The 15,400-nt window shown below is 33.7% G+C and overlaps 1 pseudogene; it reads left to right on the forward strand.

Annotated features, from left to right (window-relative positions):
* The first annotated feature begins 13,571 nt into the window (after positions 1-13,571).
* Positions 13,572-14,272, forward strand: LOC133184595 (uncharacterized; annotated as a pseudogene).
* The last annotated feature ends 1,128 nt before the right edge of the window (positions 14,273-15,400 follow it).

The raw sequence follows: 15,400 nt of genomic DNA on the forward strand, positions 1-15,400 counted from the left end.
GAAAATAAAATAGTATATGAATTCTATCATGTTTAATAATCCTTACAATTTTATTTAAATTAAACCTTAAATTCAAAGAATAAGTGATACTTCATCTAAGATAATGATGCTCTTTAAAAATATTGACATTACACTTAGTTCAACAAGGTATGTATGATTCGGATTAATGTAAAATGAAACAATGTGTATTAGTCAGATTTTCTAATATGAGAACCCAGTACACTTTTACTGTCACTAAACTTACTGATTAAGACAAAGTGGATTTTTTTAGGAGAACTATGCTACCGATGAATGCTGGTCTTAATTCATTAACTTAACAATAATACCGGTAGAATTTTACTTGTGTCTCCTTCTCTTCTCAGATAATTCTACCTTGTAGTAATTATTACTAAGAACTAAGTTAAACCCAATTTGACTGGTATGAATATACTATGATAAACATGTTCGGGGAAAAAATCTCTTTTTTTGGCCAAGAGAATATTGTTAAGTCCATGAAATATTTTAGCACCTCACTGGTGTTTGTATAAGAGCATTCATCACAAGGTATTTTCTAAATGTATAATCAAGTCCATAAAAAATAAAAATACAGTGACGTTTGCATAAACATCCCTATCTTTGTTCAACAAAGAGGTAAGTATTGAAAGAAAATTTGCAATCTCTCTCCCTCTCTCTTTCTCTCTCTCTCTATCTCTCTCTATATAAATAACGATATGTCTAATTCTCTCAATGTAAAATATTTTCTACCAATATATGTGAGTACCTAAGTGACTATTAGAATTCCAGATATTTTAGATGTTCCTGAAGTGGTTTTTGAACATACCGAAGTAGCAAAAGCAGTTTTTCAAATTAAAAAGAAGGATTCGGTATTGTCATGCATACATGTAACTTTTTAATAAGAGAATTTAGTAAACCAGATAAGCTGTTAAATCACTAAATAGAATTTGCAAAATGTTGAATAATGATTAGATTGTTGTTATCCTTGCATCATCAATTTATTTGTCAGTAGCCAGCCTCCTTTTAGAAATTGTTCCCACGTAGAACATGCTTTTGTGTATCGAATTAACTGGCCATTTGAGACATAAATCCCTTAGGCAAAGGATAATGGTATATTTCAACATAAATATGGGGAAGTTGACGATAGAAATGTTGAAGTCGTCAAGTTTATCAGAAAGTTTAGTTGTTAGTTTGTCTTTTTTGCCTTTGGAATTCTCATCTTCGATAAATGTACATTATGACTCATTTCAATCAATTGATTCAACCGGTCATGGTAGCCTAGTGGTAGGACGTTCGCTTCGTGATCGGATGTTTGTTCGCCGAGCCGCTTCAAACTAAGATGTAAATATAGATAGTAACTGTTCTTTCGCTAAGCGCCCTGTGTAATGACGGTTAATGACACCTGTTGAATAATAACCAAGGGTCATTTTTTGACGTGGAAAAATGGCCGGGAGTCATTTTTCGACGTCGAAAAATGACCCACCCCGGTGATTGTTCTACGGGGGTCACTGTTCCTCTTTACACTGGGCACTAGAAGTGAAAGTCACGGGCCTTTCGAATGAGACCTTAAAAGCCGAGGTCCCAAGTCATGGTAGGCGTTGGCACGATTAAGAACCCTCACTGCTCAATGGCCCTGAGTGCCGAGTATAAGTCTCAATTTGAAGCCCTTTACCGGTTTATGGTGACGTCTCTATATGAGTGAAAAATTCTCGAATAGGACGTAAAACAACATACAATCAATCAATAACCTGATTCGTTTCGCTCTTCATTTAATTGAACATTTCCATCAGTATAAAACAACTCACTCGCTTATTGGTTGTTGAATCAAATCTAAAAAGCTCAAAAAAACACAAAATATGTAGAGTTAGTAATAGATTACAATTAGTACCACTTACTCAAAAAAAGAGGAAACTTCACATCTACAGACAAAAGGGACCTATTTACTATTATATACAGTGTAAGTCCGCGCTGACACAACAGGGACCCGTTTTACAAAACAGCTTACGACTAAGACCAAATACTTTAGTTGTTTGTAAAATTTGGCAGAATTAGTAATTTTGGTCAATATTTCTAGCATAAGAATATCTTTCTGCATTCCTTTTAAAAAGAATAAAAGCATTTTCAATTTAATGTAAATTACAAAGTTATAAGCAAAATAAAATTTTGGTCTTAGTCGTAAGTTCTTTTGTAAAACGGGCTCCAGGTTTACATCAACGATTAAATGTACCTCTTTTGGTAAGAGCGAGTAGTTTTATTAAAATCTTGTCTGTGATTGTTTCAATCCTATAATTAAATTTCTTGGTACGGGGCTATATATAGACGATGTGCAGATGGGTAACATGAGTGTAGGTTATTACCTCCGCCTACTGCAATTTTATTTGAAAACGGATTGTCATGTGCATATTGTTTGTTTTCAGCTAATTAACAGGAAGACAGCCAATGAAGGAAATGATAGCATAGGATGAAGGATAGATCAGAATCAAATGTAGTGCGAAAAGAGACAGCTTAAAATGCATAATAATGTTTTGCTTAAATCCAGCGTACACAGGAGACTGCGTATTGCATATGCAACACTCTCAGAATGCTTGTTAAGTTGAATATTGAACACCGAAATCGAAAAAAGATCAATTCAGGTCTACCTAAATGTTTTAACCACTGTTTCTTTTGAATATACTTGTACTAATTCTGAGTTATTGCAATGCATTTACAACATATAAAAGGAATTATGAGATCAAATGGTTTGAAAATTCTTTTCATAAAATGTATCTTCTTGCAAGATCCTCATAACAGGGACTGTTGTTTTACTTTTTGAGAAATCAATAGCATCACGCTATGAAAAAACGACAGATTTTGAAGTCTAACAAAATTATTTATCAATTCAATGTCAGAAATATTCTGTGAAAGTCCTATTCAGAATAAAAGTCCCGGATCTCAGCTACAGAGCTTCCTACCCTTTCATGTATGGATTTGTTAATGATTATGTTTTTGACATAGAGAATTTTCCAGTATAAATTGCGTATACACGTGCTTGAATTTTTATGATTTATTTATTTATTTTTATTTTATTGAATTTTATTTTATTATTTTTTTTTAAATAGTACTAATGAGGAAGGCCAGTTAGCTGGTTTTTTTCTCCTGTATAGTTTGTCTTACATTAAATATATATCCTTTCGGTCACAAGACTCATTGCCATAAGCAACCCAGAAAGATGAACTACAATGGAGTTAGATTTCTCAGATGTTCAAGCAAGTGAAATCAAATATTGACAAGTTTTGTTGGCAAAGACACATTTATAAATAGCTCATAATTCAAAAAAAAATTTTAAATCATTTCAATTTTTGAAGAAATGAATCAGTATGAAAGTTTTCATATACTTAAGTGGTATGATTGATGGAACTACCTACTGATTCATCCATTATTAATTAAGATCTCTCTCTTTAAAAACCAGTTTAAATCCATTTACAGATATAGATAATTATACTAAATGCTTTTAAATTAATTGTTAAACTGTTTGCTGAGTATTATATTAAATTTGTTCCGTGTACCCATTAAAAAATACCTATTACTACACGAGGTTGTAAATGCGAATTATACCCGAATGCCTATTCATTAGCTTTGAATTAATAATTTATTTACACATTGCATGTAAAATTGAGTAAAATTTCTATCAATAATCTCACTGTTCGAGTATATTGAAAATTATATTGAACAAAATTTTTTTACACTCTTATTCTACTTCCGGAATCCCGCCTGTTGTGATAATGTTTTCTAATCAATAGCAATTAAAAGCATTATCAATAGGAAGGACAAGGTTTCCATGTTACCCAAAGGTGTTTTTCGATCCTACTAGGAAAATTTCTACAGAGAATATTTATCTTGGCTATTTTAAAAGAGTTTTATATTTAAAAAAATATGCAATTGTCAAAAATTGTATTTACAATGACGAGTATGTATTAAATCGACATAAAATGTGGATTCATACTAGTTCTCACTTTGATTCTCTACCGAATACTATCAATTTGAAAATGCACGGAATGTCTTGATTTTAAATAAGGAGCACAACAGATACAAAACAGTGAAGTAAGTTTCGTAGAACGTTCATAAAAGTAAAGTATACTACATGCAGTTGCTGTTCTTCAAAGAAGGACTGCAATACTTGGACCATTGGCGACTAACTAATTTCTAATAGGAATCTTAAAGAATTTCTGGGTTGTAAAGAAAATATGTGTTACAAAAAAGATTTGTTTAATCTTGAAACATATAAATAAACGTTACAGTCTAATTACTTAAATGTAATAATGAATGATGTTTATTGACAATAGCCTTGACATATGTAATCAAGCACAAAAGGCAACGTAACGGCATTACAAGAAAAATTTGTTTATGTAATCTACCTTTTGATTGTCAGTTAAATCTGTTTGTCAAATTGGTTGTTCCTGTTTTCTTATATGGTGCACAATATGGGGATTTGAAAATATTGATACAATTGAATATTTAAGATTTTTCAATACTATTTTGAATCTACAATATAGTACCCCGGGTTTTATGGTATATGGGGAAATTGGACGTTACCCAATGTATGTGTGCGCATTTATACAAGAATGATATCTTTCTGGGGAAAATTGTTACATGAAAATGAGAATAAGCTGTGTAGAATTATTTATTTATTTTTTAGAATTGTCTTAAAATTTATAACAAGTAACCATCCTTTTCCAGTAGAGATGGGTATGTGGAATAATGTTGAAAGAAATGAAAAAGTGTGTTATTTGTGCATTAATTATCAAATTGGAGGTGAATTTCATACATAAGGGAATGTAATGTGCAACATTCAGAAAAATATATTGTTACAAAAATATTATGTATATCCAAATTTATAAAATTCTGTAATTTGATGACAAATACTGATCCTGCATTCTTACGAAAACTGTGTATATTTATCACCAAAATTTATGACACTGTCTGTCCTCCTCAGATGAAATAATCTCTGCTCTTCTATAATTGTGTAAATATGTATATATGTATCTCTTGTACCATTGATAAGGTTTTTGAAAGAATAAATGGATGACCTTTAAATTTGGCCATCCAGTTATCACAATTACCACGCACGTTTACTGTTTTGACAAGCATCTTCTTAATATCAACTTCAGAGTACTTGTGTGTACAATCAGAATATTTTTAACAAAATAATTTTGCAAATGACCCATGACAAGTAAATTTACGAGTTCAATTTTTATTGAAAAAGCAGCTGTCAATGATATTAAAAAGCCTGCACTTTAATTTATCGTGGGGAATGGTTGTATATAAAGTTGAAAAGTCGTAAGTTTTTACGTTGTTGACTTAGGTTAAATTTTGTGATTTTAAATGTTCCAAAAGTTCCTTGGAATTTTTAAGTATCCACATCTGATTTACACTACTTTTCGAATAAATTGTTGCACAATACTCCTGAAGTTTCTCCTTCACTACTGTAAATATTTTAGTGAGGAGTAAAGAAAGAGGCTTGGTAGAACATTTTCTGGAACCCGCTATGTATCTTTGTTTGTAAGGATTTTATGATTTTATGAAGTTTCGGAATCCAATATAGATATTTGGTACATGTAATTCAAATTCATGTTGGTTGTTGGGAATATTAAAAATATTCAAAACTGACATATGATTTTGCGGTATTTCCTCCTTTGAAAGGGATCTATGGGTATAAGTTGGATGACCATTTGTAGAATTAAATCCCAGTTCCTATAAAATACAATTTAAATAATGAACCTTACATACAAAGACAATGCTGATACCTGTTTTGTCAGCAGGGACCAGTACATACTGATCGTGAAATCTATTTTATTCTTTTTTCACTTCTGAATTATTCAACACAGAAGGATAGTTGGTTTTCATTTTGCCAATCGCTTAATGCGAGATTTGAACATACATCCGATACATTTAATCCATTCTGACAATGTGTCAAGGTCTTCCTTTTCATCTCTGGCCCATCGTCTGGCCTGATCTTCCAAAGAATCCATAATATTTATGTAATTATGACGCCAGTTAAAAGATCGGGTTTCCTAAAATTTGGCCCTTTTAAAATTACCAGTAATAAAGTGTCCAGCAGGACTATAGTTGTACGGTGAAGGAGAACATGAACAGGAAGCAGGATTATGTTTCAGATGTTCGATATCTAGGCTCTTTAAAGTTTTTTTGTAATTAAAAAGTTTGGAAGCAATAGTCAATGTATATTTGTCGGAAATACAAGGTGTAGTCTTCAACTTGAAATATGGTGGAATACAAGACTGACCCTTTTGTGATTAAGAATATTACTTATATTAATCGCGTCATTTCCTTTGTTGGCCTATTGAAGTCTAAGGGAAAAACGGGTTGTTTTTAGCTGGATTTTCTTCTGTAAAACGTGGCGGTTTAAAAAGCCGATGTTTTGCAATATCCATAACTACAGATCCGAGCCTGTATTCTGGTGTCGAGGAATCAAAAAATGCATTTCTACCCACACGTCCAATGAGTTCCGTCTTTCAGTGCCTGTTACTCCGATGAACCGCAAAGCCCTCCACTTGAATTGCTCCACAAATCAACGGCATCCATCTTCCACTGGAAGACATCATGCTCTCCAGCCTCGCTACTGGCCGTATGCAACCAAATCTTGGTACTCGCTCGTTGGTGTCTTTTATTCTGTTCTCCCAGGGCACTATACATTCTAGCTGAATAACCATTCGAGACGAGGGAGACCAAACACTAGTATCAATATCAACTTTCTGACTTGTAGCTGCTATTTCCTGTAAGAATTGCTCACGGCCATTAAGATCTGCTTGCAACTGCCAGTCGCTGGTGGTAACCAAGAGTCCACCTCCGTCCACTCCGCCAACAGGATTATGCTCACCAGCTCGTAGGAAGTTGACAATTTTCAGATCTCCTTTGTTCTTCTTAGGTTTCTTCCTTGCATTTTCCAGCATGCCTGCAAGAACAAATAGAGCCTTGTAATGTCTGCATATGTATCATCCATCTGTCAGAGCTACTGGACATGACGCCAGAATGTGTTACAGGTTGGTTTGTCAACCACAGTGTTTGCAGTTTGGATTGTCCATCATGTCTCATGTTGCCAAATTGGTTGGGGTTGGCAACAAATCAATCTGGAATTGCAGTCTCTGGGGCTCTGTGCTCCAGATATCAATCCAAGATAACTTCTTCTGTAGAGCTCCTTTCCAGTAGAGCTAACTTCCCGTCCTCTTGCCTTCACTAATTTTGCTTGTTCCTCCATTTTGCGAACCTCTCCACGTCGGATGCTGTATCCCATCTTACCGTTGATATTTCTCCTAATCCTTGCCTGCCTATTGTCTTCTTGGTGGCTAATTTCTGTGGAAGATACAGGGGTTTGCAGATACAACTTCTCTTTAGGAAAAAAAGGCAGTTTTTTATACCAATTTTTAGGGCATTATTTTTATACTGAATTTTCTTTAGTTTACTACTTTTATCCGAACATGACAATGGGCATACGACGAGTTTGACCGGGTTACGGGAATACTCACTCCTTTAAAGCAACTGATCCCAACTGTGATGTGTCATGGGATCCGTGTTTGCTCTGCTATGAATGTATTATATGTATTCGAATTTTTGCTACACCTGTATTCAAACCATGATTCCGGGGTAGGGATGGCTATGGGTCACACGTTTTTCATAGAAATGATTTAGGAAAATATTTTGAAAAAATATATATATTTTAGTTTCCAATTGTGACCCAAAAAGACAGAGATCGGGATATAGAATAGGTTCAATTTCTTACTTGAAATTATATAGGAAAAATCTTCCTCCCCGATACTTAAAGGCTCTACATTCTTTATTTGGAAGTGTTCCCTTGTTGTGTAGATTGAAAATTGCCCCCAATTGGTTTAGATTCAAGACTTTGTCTCCCTGTTTTGAAGATTCAAAATTGTGTCGTCATGCAGTGTAGTGTGTTATTCTGTTTTCATGTAGTGTCGATGAAAAGAACTACGATCCCCAGGGTAGGAATACAAAAGGAAGTGAACATAGACATTTAAAGGAATTTTTTTTTAATATTCTTTTTCGGAAGAACACATGTACAAAGTGTTATTCGTAAAGGTGCTGTAAAGCATACCAAATATATTCATTTTTAAGGATATCCGATTCTCAGCCAGGAAGGATAGCTCTTTAATTTATTATTTAATTTAAAAAAGTCTCAATCATGAGAACTTAAAATATGAAATCTTTTCATGCAACAATTTTCATTTTATGCATCTCAATGTGATTTAAGGTTCTTTGAAGTTTTAGAAACAGTCCTTTAAAACGTTGATATTTTTACCAAGGTATGTTAAAAGTACAGATTTAAAGAAATCAACTTTTCCCTTTAATTTAGCCTTAGATACCAATGCTATTAGTAAGATATGAAATTAGAAATGGTTTATGCATGGTATTTTGAAATGTTAGGAAACACTTTATAAACTATGCATTATAAAATAATTGAAGTACACAGAAGAAACTAGAGTACTGTATAAGTTTAAAAATCATGCAATTTTCTTCAAATGCCCGGATACCTAGTTTTTTTATCCTAAAATGTTTCTGTTGATCAATATCCAATAAGAAAAGTATGTGTCTTTATTTGCATTTCCTGAAAATGTATTTGAGATTTACTGATATTTCTTATATATTATGATTAACTTGAATGATGGAGTTTGAACAATTACGTGGGTAAATTCACATTTAATTTGAGAATTCAGAGATATTTTTATGAGCGTTTTCAATTATTCAGAACCTGAGGATCGGACTACCTTAAGTGAAAGGGCGTCTGGAGAAATTCAGTCCTCTTGCTCTCTCTCTGTTTTTGATTTCTTTTTATCGCGAAAAAAAAAACAAGAAGACTGGTGTAATTAGACCATGAGTAGGGGTTAAAGCCTTATACTAGTATTGCACTTAAACACATATATTTATTTTCATAAGAACAAGCGACAAATCGTCATATCATTATATGTAGTGTTGATTTTAATTATGTATGTTACATCTTTCAAGTTTGGCAAAGGAGAAGATAAGTCATCAGAACTTAAAACTTTTCACTGTAAAGGACGAAGATACTTTTAATTGTTCAATTTTGATTTTATTGTCATTATTATGAATTTTGACATTGAACCTTTGTTAACAGCAAAATTATGGTATTTTTACATTTGATAAGAAAGTGAAATTCGTTTGCTTTTCATTAGAAATGGCCACAACAAGAGATCCAGAACAACCTCTTTTGCAAAGAAGTCAGACACCAGATTTTGATGCAGACGAAGTAAAGCTTGCGGAAAATTTTCTTGAACCACTTAAACCTAGATCTGCCGACCAATTTGTTTTGGGGAGAAATAGAAAGGAGTTTAGGAAATACGAGTTTGTAGTCGAATATGGACCAAGGGATTTCGATAAAATAAATCATATTTATTGCCGTTTATACAATATATCTAAAAGGTTACCAAGAAAAGTCCAAGGCTTACAGGATCCAGAATTCAGGATTTGCATAATAGCCAACGACGAGTGTAGCGCCACTAAATGTGCCAGGACTATATTTGTATGCACCCCAACAGTTTATAGAATAAATGAGACAATTCTATCTAAAGGTAGACCTTTACAAAAAAAAATGTTTGCTTTATTATAATTCTAAATATTAGTTCTGATGATGCAGCAAGTTACTACTTCACTTGTTGACATAATACTTTTTATTAAATTTTATTTACTGTTTCAGAGAACGGTTATGGATATACGATTACTATAGTTTACATCATAAGCAATCATGATGAGATCGAAGACCTGGTAACATTAATTAAGATCTTCCGTCTTCTCGGAAAACCTTATAGTGATTCTACTGTTTCTTATTATTACTTATTCTTATTTTTCGACCAATTATTGTACAAAGTTATCTTGAGAATTTTTCAGTGATTTTTTCGTCAAAATTTTAGTGAAAACGCACTTTTACGTGAAATTGTTTATTTTGCAAGAGTTTTGGAAAAAAAATTAATTTGGTTCCAAGTTATTGGCAATTTCCTGAGTTTAAAATGATATATATTAAATGATTACTGCTCCAGAACGGCTTTATATATGAACTGGATACCTATTAAAGATAATAGACATGCTGATTTAAATTTATTGCGTCGTCAATGCTTCCGTCAAAGTCTGAGAAAACATTAAATTGAATCAAATGTTTTCTCAGACGTACGCATTAAATTCGATTGGGACGTTCTAGAAAGCATTAAATTGAATCGATTGTTTTCTCAGACGTCCGCATCGAATTTATTGCGGACATCTGAGAAAACATCGGATTGAAATTATTGTTCGTAGTTGAATTTCAATCTACCTTTGCTATTCTTTCTAGCACATTGTTTACGATTCATCCAGAAGACAAATAATATTATTAAGCTACTGTAAAGTTCAAAATTAATACAAATCAGACTTTTCTATCCAATTTTTAAAAACAAAAATGAAGTGTGTTGGGGGGGGGGGGAGGGGTAATTTGGTTCTTGAGCGCAGGGTGATCTTGCAGAGTTTGGATATGAATGATCTGTCTTTAAAAATAAAAATACTCTGTCCTCTTACGGCAATAAAATCAGTAATCTGACATTAACATGTGGGCCTTCCCCCGTGAAATACATCTTTGATAACCAAGAGTCTGATTCGTTAATATATGTAAGAAATTTGGACTCTTGGCTAGCAAAGATCAAAGATCGAGTTCTTGCGTTTGGCAGTTCCCCTTTTTTCTGTTTTGCTTGTAAAACAATAAAATATATCCCTGGTCTGATACCTTTAAAAAAATCTGTCTGCAGAGGCAAAAAAGAAAATTTGATATGTCAATATCACAACCCCATCCCCTCCCCCTCCATGTCAGGATATTGTTATCCCAAAAAAGACATTTATCCATACCTATAAATACAGCGTGTATTTAAAAAAACATTGGATAGAAAAATCTGATCTATATACATCACAAACTATTCGGAAATTATTGTCTATCATTAACATTGAGCATATGAATATAGCTTATGTGGACTTAAAATAAACTTTAAACAATAATTTTGATCCAATGTTTTCTCAAACATCTACGTAGATTTAAATAGTATCTACCCATTTCGTTATGATATTTTCCTAAGTTGGCATTTTTTAAAGTTCATATATATTTTCTCTGTGTGTCTATTACATATATAAATGTAAGTTTATTTGCATACAATAATATACTAGTATATCAGGATGGAGAATCGACGGAACACCTCTCGTTGCTCTCAAGGACATCAAATCTATTCTAGTTTTATTTATTTTTGTTCATCATTTATAGAGTATTACGTCTGTCATTTGCTTCTAACATACGTAATTTATATTTCTGATTGTTTAGAGAAACGAACGCATCATTTATGAAAAGGTCAAGCACATTCCAGAAGAATACCTATTTGTGTTCATGGACGAAAACACTTTGCACTCAGAGCAACAGACTAGTATTCTTGGTAGAATAATACCTAGAGATCATTTTCTGTCGGGTTACAGAATAACTAGTATGCTTGATGCCTGTCAAAGATTCCTTCTAGAATGTATTGCTAACTTAGAACAAAGTTTAACCTTGATGTCAGAAAAAGATTCATCTTACCTCTTTGATCGCATAAAAATCTTAAAAGGGAGATTAAACAACAGAGAAGAAAAGATTTCTCTTTCGGAGACTTGCATGGATTTAGTGAAAAGGTATGCATATCTATATTTTGTACACTTTGCGAAACTTTTCAATACAACTTTATTTTTGGTTTTGTTTTGGTTTGTTATTCACAGAAGTTGTTCTATATCTAACGCTATGGTTTAAGTGATAAGCATAATGTTGTGATTGATTAATTGTTGTATGTTGTTTTACGTCCCATTCGAAAATTTTCACTCATATAGTGACGTCACCATATACCGGCGAAGGGCTTCAAATTTAGACCTTTACTTGGCACTCAGGGCCATAGACAGTGAGGGTTGTCTATTGAGCCAACATTATGGAAACCTCTGAAAGATAGATTTTATCATCTCACAGCATAATATACTGAAAGGAAAAAGAAACGCAGGGTAAAATAATATGCGAACTATTTTTGACTGCATGGCCAAAAGTCATGAAAACTGGTCAGAGGTGTATCTTGGTTATGGGTGTTCAAAATTACTCAACCGTGAAATGTATGAAGTCACAAAGGAAAGTGGTTAAAAGCCAAAAAAAAAAAACGCGCATATTGATGATGATTGGTTTTTAACACATTTTTAGTATCACTTGATGCACTGGAGGTATACATATCGTTTTTCAATATTAACAGTCAAAATGAATTTCTTGTGATCATGGTACGGCCGACGGACGTTCCATTGGGTGTAGTAATTGAATTGCCTAAGTGAAGAAAAAGGCAACGACATATCGCTGTGCAGTTTGTTATTAATTTTTCATCACAGAGTATTTTATCCGTTGTCAGAGAGGAACTAGAATGGTTTCCAACCAACGGTGACGTTGGCGCGTAACAACGCCACATCAAGACAGAGTTTTCATCCTACCATCTGTATAATCGCCACGGCATTACCACTGAAACCGGTATTAATACAGTAGGCAATCATAATCGGTACATTCACCCTAAAACTGAAAGAAACCGTTTGTTCTATTTGGTCCGTGGGCTCGTAAACCTAACTTTGGTGTTACTCTAACTAATATGCGTCGTATGCCTAATTTTTCAGCATTCTCAACCTCGGGAAAATGTAGTCAGAGTTTGTCAATACTTTCTAGCAAACATTCACATTTGCCAAAACCTCAGTAATTTTTTTATTTTTCTCTGATCGGAATGTGGGACAAACTAGAGGGTAGAGGGTCTGAAGGCGATCGAATGCCCGAGCTACTCTCGACCAACTAAAGGCTATCCTGTCGGAAGGGTTGAATAATATCCCTATGATAAAGATGAATGCACTGATGAAATCCATGCAGAGAAGAATCAATTTAAGGCTGTGGCAGATGCGCGAGAGAAATAATGATAATTTTTATTTTCACTTTTGGGGGGTACCGTCATATGATTTCAATAATTCAAGAATTATCAGTCAAAGTCAAAATCAAATGGGATTTTGGTAACTTGTTGATTAAAGATAAGTTTTAATCTTAGATAACAATACTGTAAAATACTTTCGAATTAATAGCATTAATTCACTTCAAAAGTTTATCCTGCGCTTTTTTTTCCCTTTCAGTATATGTTCACATTGCTTGATACTTTGAGATTGGCAGCTTTTTTTATTCAGGATATAAATATGGTTATGTATTGACAAATATTGTTTTTAAGATTCTTGTCTTTTACTCTAAAAAAAAGAATTATACAATAGATTTTTGGATAAAAGTTTTGTCATAATTATTTAAATTGTATCAATTTTCAGGCAAGCAAACCTTGGTGTAATTGGTCATGTCCTTAGGGACGGAGTTTTGACTTTGTATATAGAAAACAAATCTACCAATTGGAATTCACTATTAAAGGATATCAAAGACAATTTCGATGGCAAGATAGAGACAATTTTTATTGACAAAAGGTCTTTAAGATGTTATTCTAATGTTACGTCCGGTGAGGAAATTTTATCTCCAAAAGGAAGTGGAACACTCGGAATGTTTGGTCAATTGGATGGTTCTTCAGTTGCGGTAACTGGTGGGCACGTAATTGAGAAGGGCCAGCTCGCTCAGGTTCATATCAATGGCAAAGTTATTAGCTTTGGAACATGCATTTGGCCTGTTGTTACAGAATGCCAAACAAATATTCCAGATATTGCTATCATTAAAATGGATAGAAATATTTTGGATAGAATTTCCTACCGAATTGGAGATAACGTTACAATTTATACAAGAAGGCTTTTAGAATTGAAAAATCGAAAGGTTTTCAAATTTGGTGCAACAACTCATTTAACACATGGTTATGTAGATGATATTAACAGTATGTCTTTATTTGATTCGACCGATGTAGCCCTAGTAGCACACGAAGATGACCATGAAAATTTTGCCAGGGAAGGGGATAGCGGTGCCATTGTGCTTACAAAATTTAACGACCAATATTTCGCAGTTGGTGTTGTGTATACGGTGGAGACTTAGATCCATGGGATAGCTCCGAGAGAATTTCGCCAAAAACAACTGTTATTGTAAGCCTTAATCATGCAATTCAGCGTTTCGAAAACCACGAGGTTCTTAAGCTAGACTCCTTGTAATGAGCAATTTATTTTTGTCAAGGAATATATTTCTTAAACATTTCTATGCAAATTTGAGCAGAGCAAACACGGACCCCTGAAGCAGAACGTGGGATCAGGTGCCATGGAGGACTGAACATTCCTGTCGTCCAGTCGCACCTGTCGTGTGCCCTTGTCAGAAGTGGATAAACCGGCAAATTCGTAGACAATTAAGTGTGAAAATAATGACATAACAATCATACGATCTCCGTAATGATGCAAGATTATTATTCTACCCCAGGTGATTCCATGCAAAATAGATGGTCTTTTCAATTAATAGGATTTTTTAAATGTTATGATCACTATCTATCCACTAAAAGAAAGTAAAACATAAAAGCAGTCATCGTTTTCAGCAGCCATGATGACATGTTTCTCAAAATAAATCTATCAAGGTCAATAAACAAGGCGGCCAAATTCAAGTTTTGATGTTGACCTACACGAACCATAACCGAAATGTGGATGATTCATCCTTCGTTCTGATTATTTTATGTCTATGTATTATTCAGTAAGGATGCATATGGACGAATTTATACGATAACCCATACTTAAAAAAAGTTTATTCTTTTTTTTAAAATGCGCAGAAAAAGTAAATGTCTTTGTAATATATCAATATTTTGTCGTGTAACGATTTCTTTCTTTAACTTACCTACGGCAAAAAAAATCCTCCAACATGATGTCCAGGCAAGGAAAGTATTTTGCACATCTTGTATTAAGCAGTGGCGTAGCTTGGGGTCGATCAATGGAAGCATAAAACCGCAGGGGATTTGGGGCGTCAATCAGCATAAGGGTCCGATGGGACCGAGGCGAAGTCCTGGTGGGACTCAGGGTGCGAAGCCCCTGGAAGTAGTGCATTTTAGACAATTGACGATGGACAATTTCAAAACCCCTAATACATATTATCCTTAAATTTTAAATAGATTTATAACATTTAATATGAACCATTAAAAGTTAATTGCTATTCAGTATTTTTAAAATACTTTTTGTAGTTATTATTCGTAAGATATTGTCATCTTCGCTAGCCAAGGGTTTCTGATCCACTACTCTCCTAACAAATTGATCAATCAACTCCAATCACAACTCGAGAAAAAAAAACCCCAACTTTTTTAACACTGTAGCCCAAGGGTTTGTGAGGAGAGTAGCGGATCAGAAACCCTTGGCTAGCGAAGATGAAGATATTGTCAGAAATGCATTT

Source organism: Saccostrea echinata, unplaced genomic scaffold (genome assembly GCF_033153115.1).
Source record: "Saccostrea echinata isolate AGI-Se365-2 ecotype Australia unplaced genomic scaffold, CSIRO_AGI_Sech_v1 ptg000010l, whole genome shotgun sequence".
In the NCBI taxonomy this organism is placed as follows: Eukaryota; Metazoa; Mollusca; class Bivalvia; order Ostreida; family Ostreidae; genus Saccostrea; species Saccostrea echinata.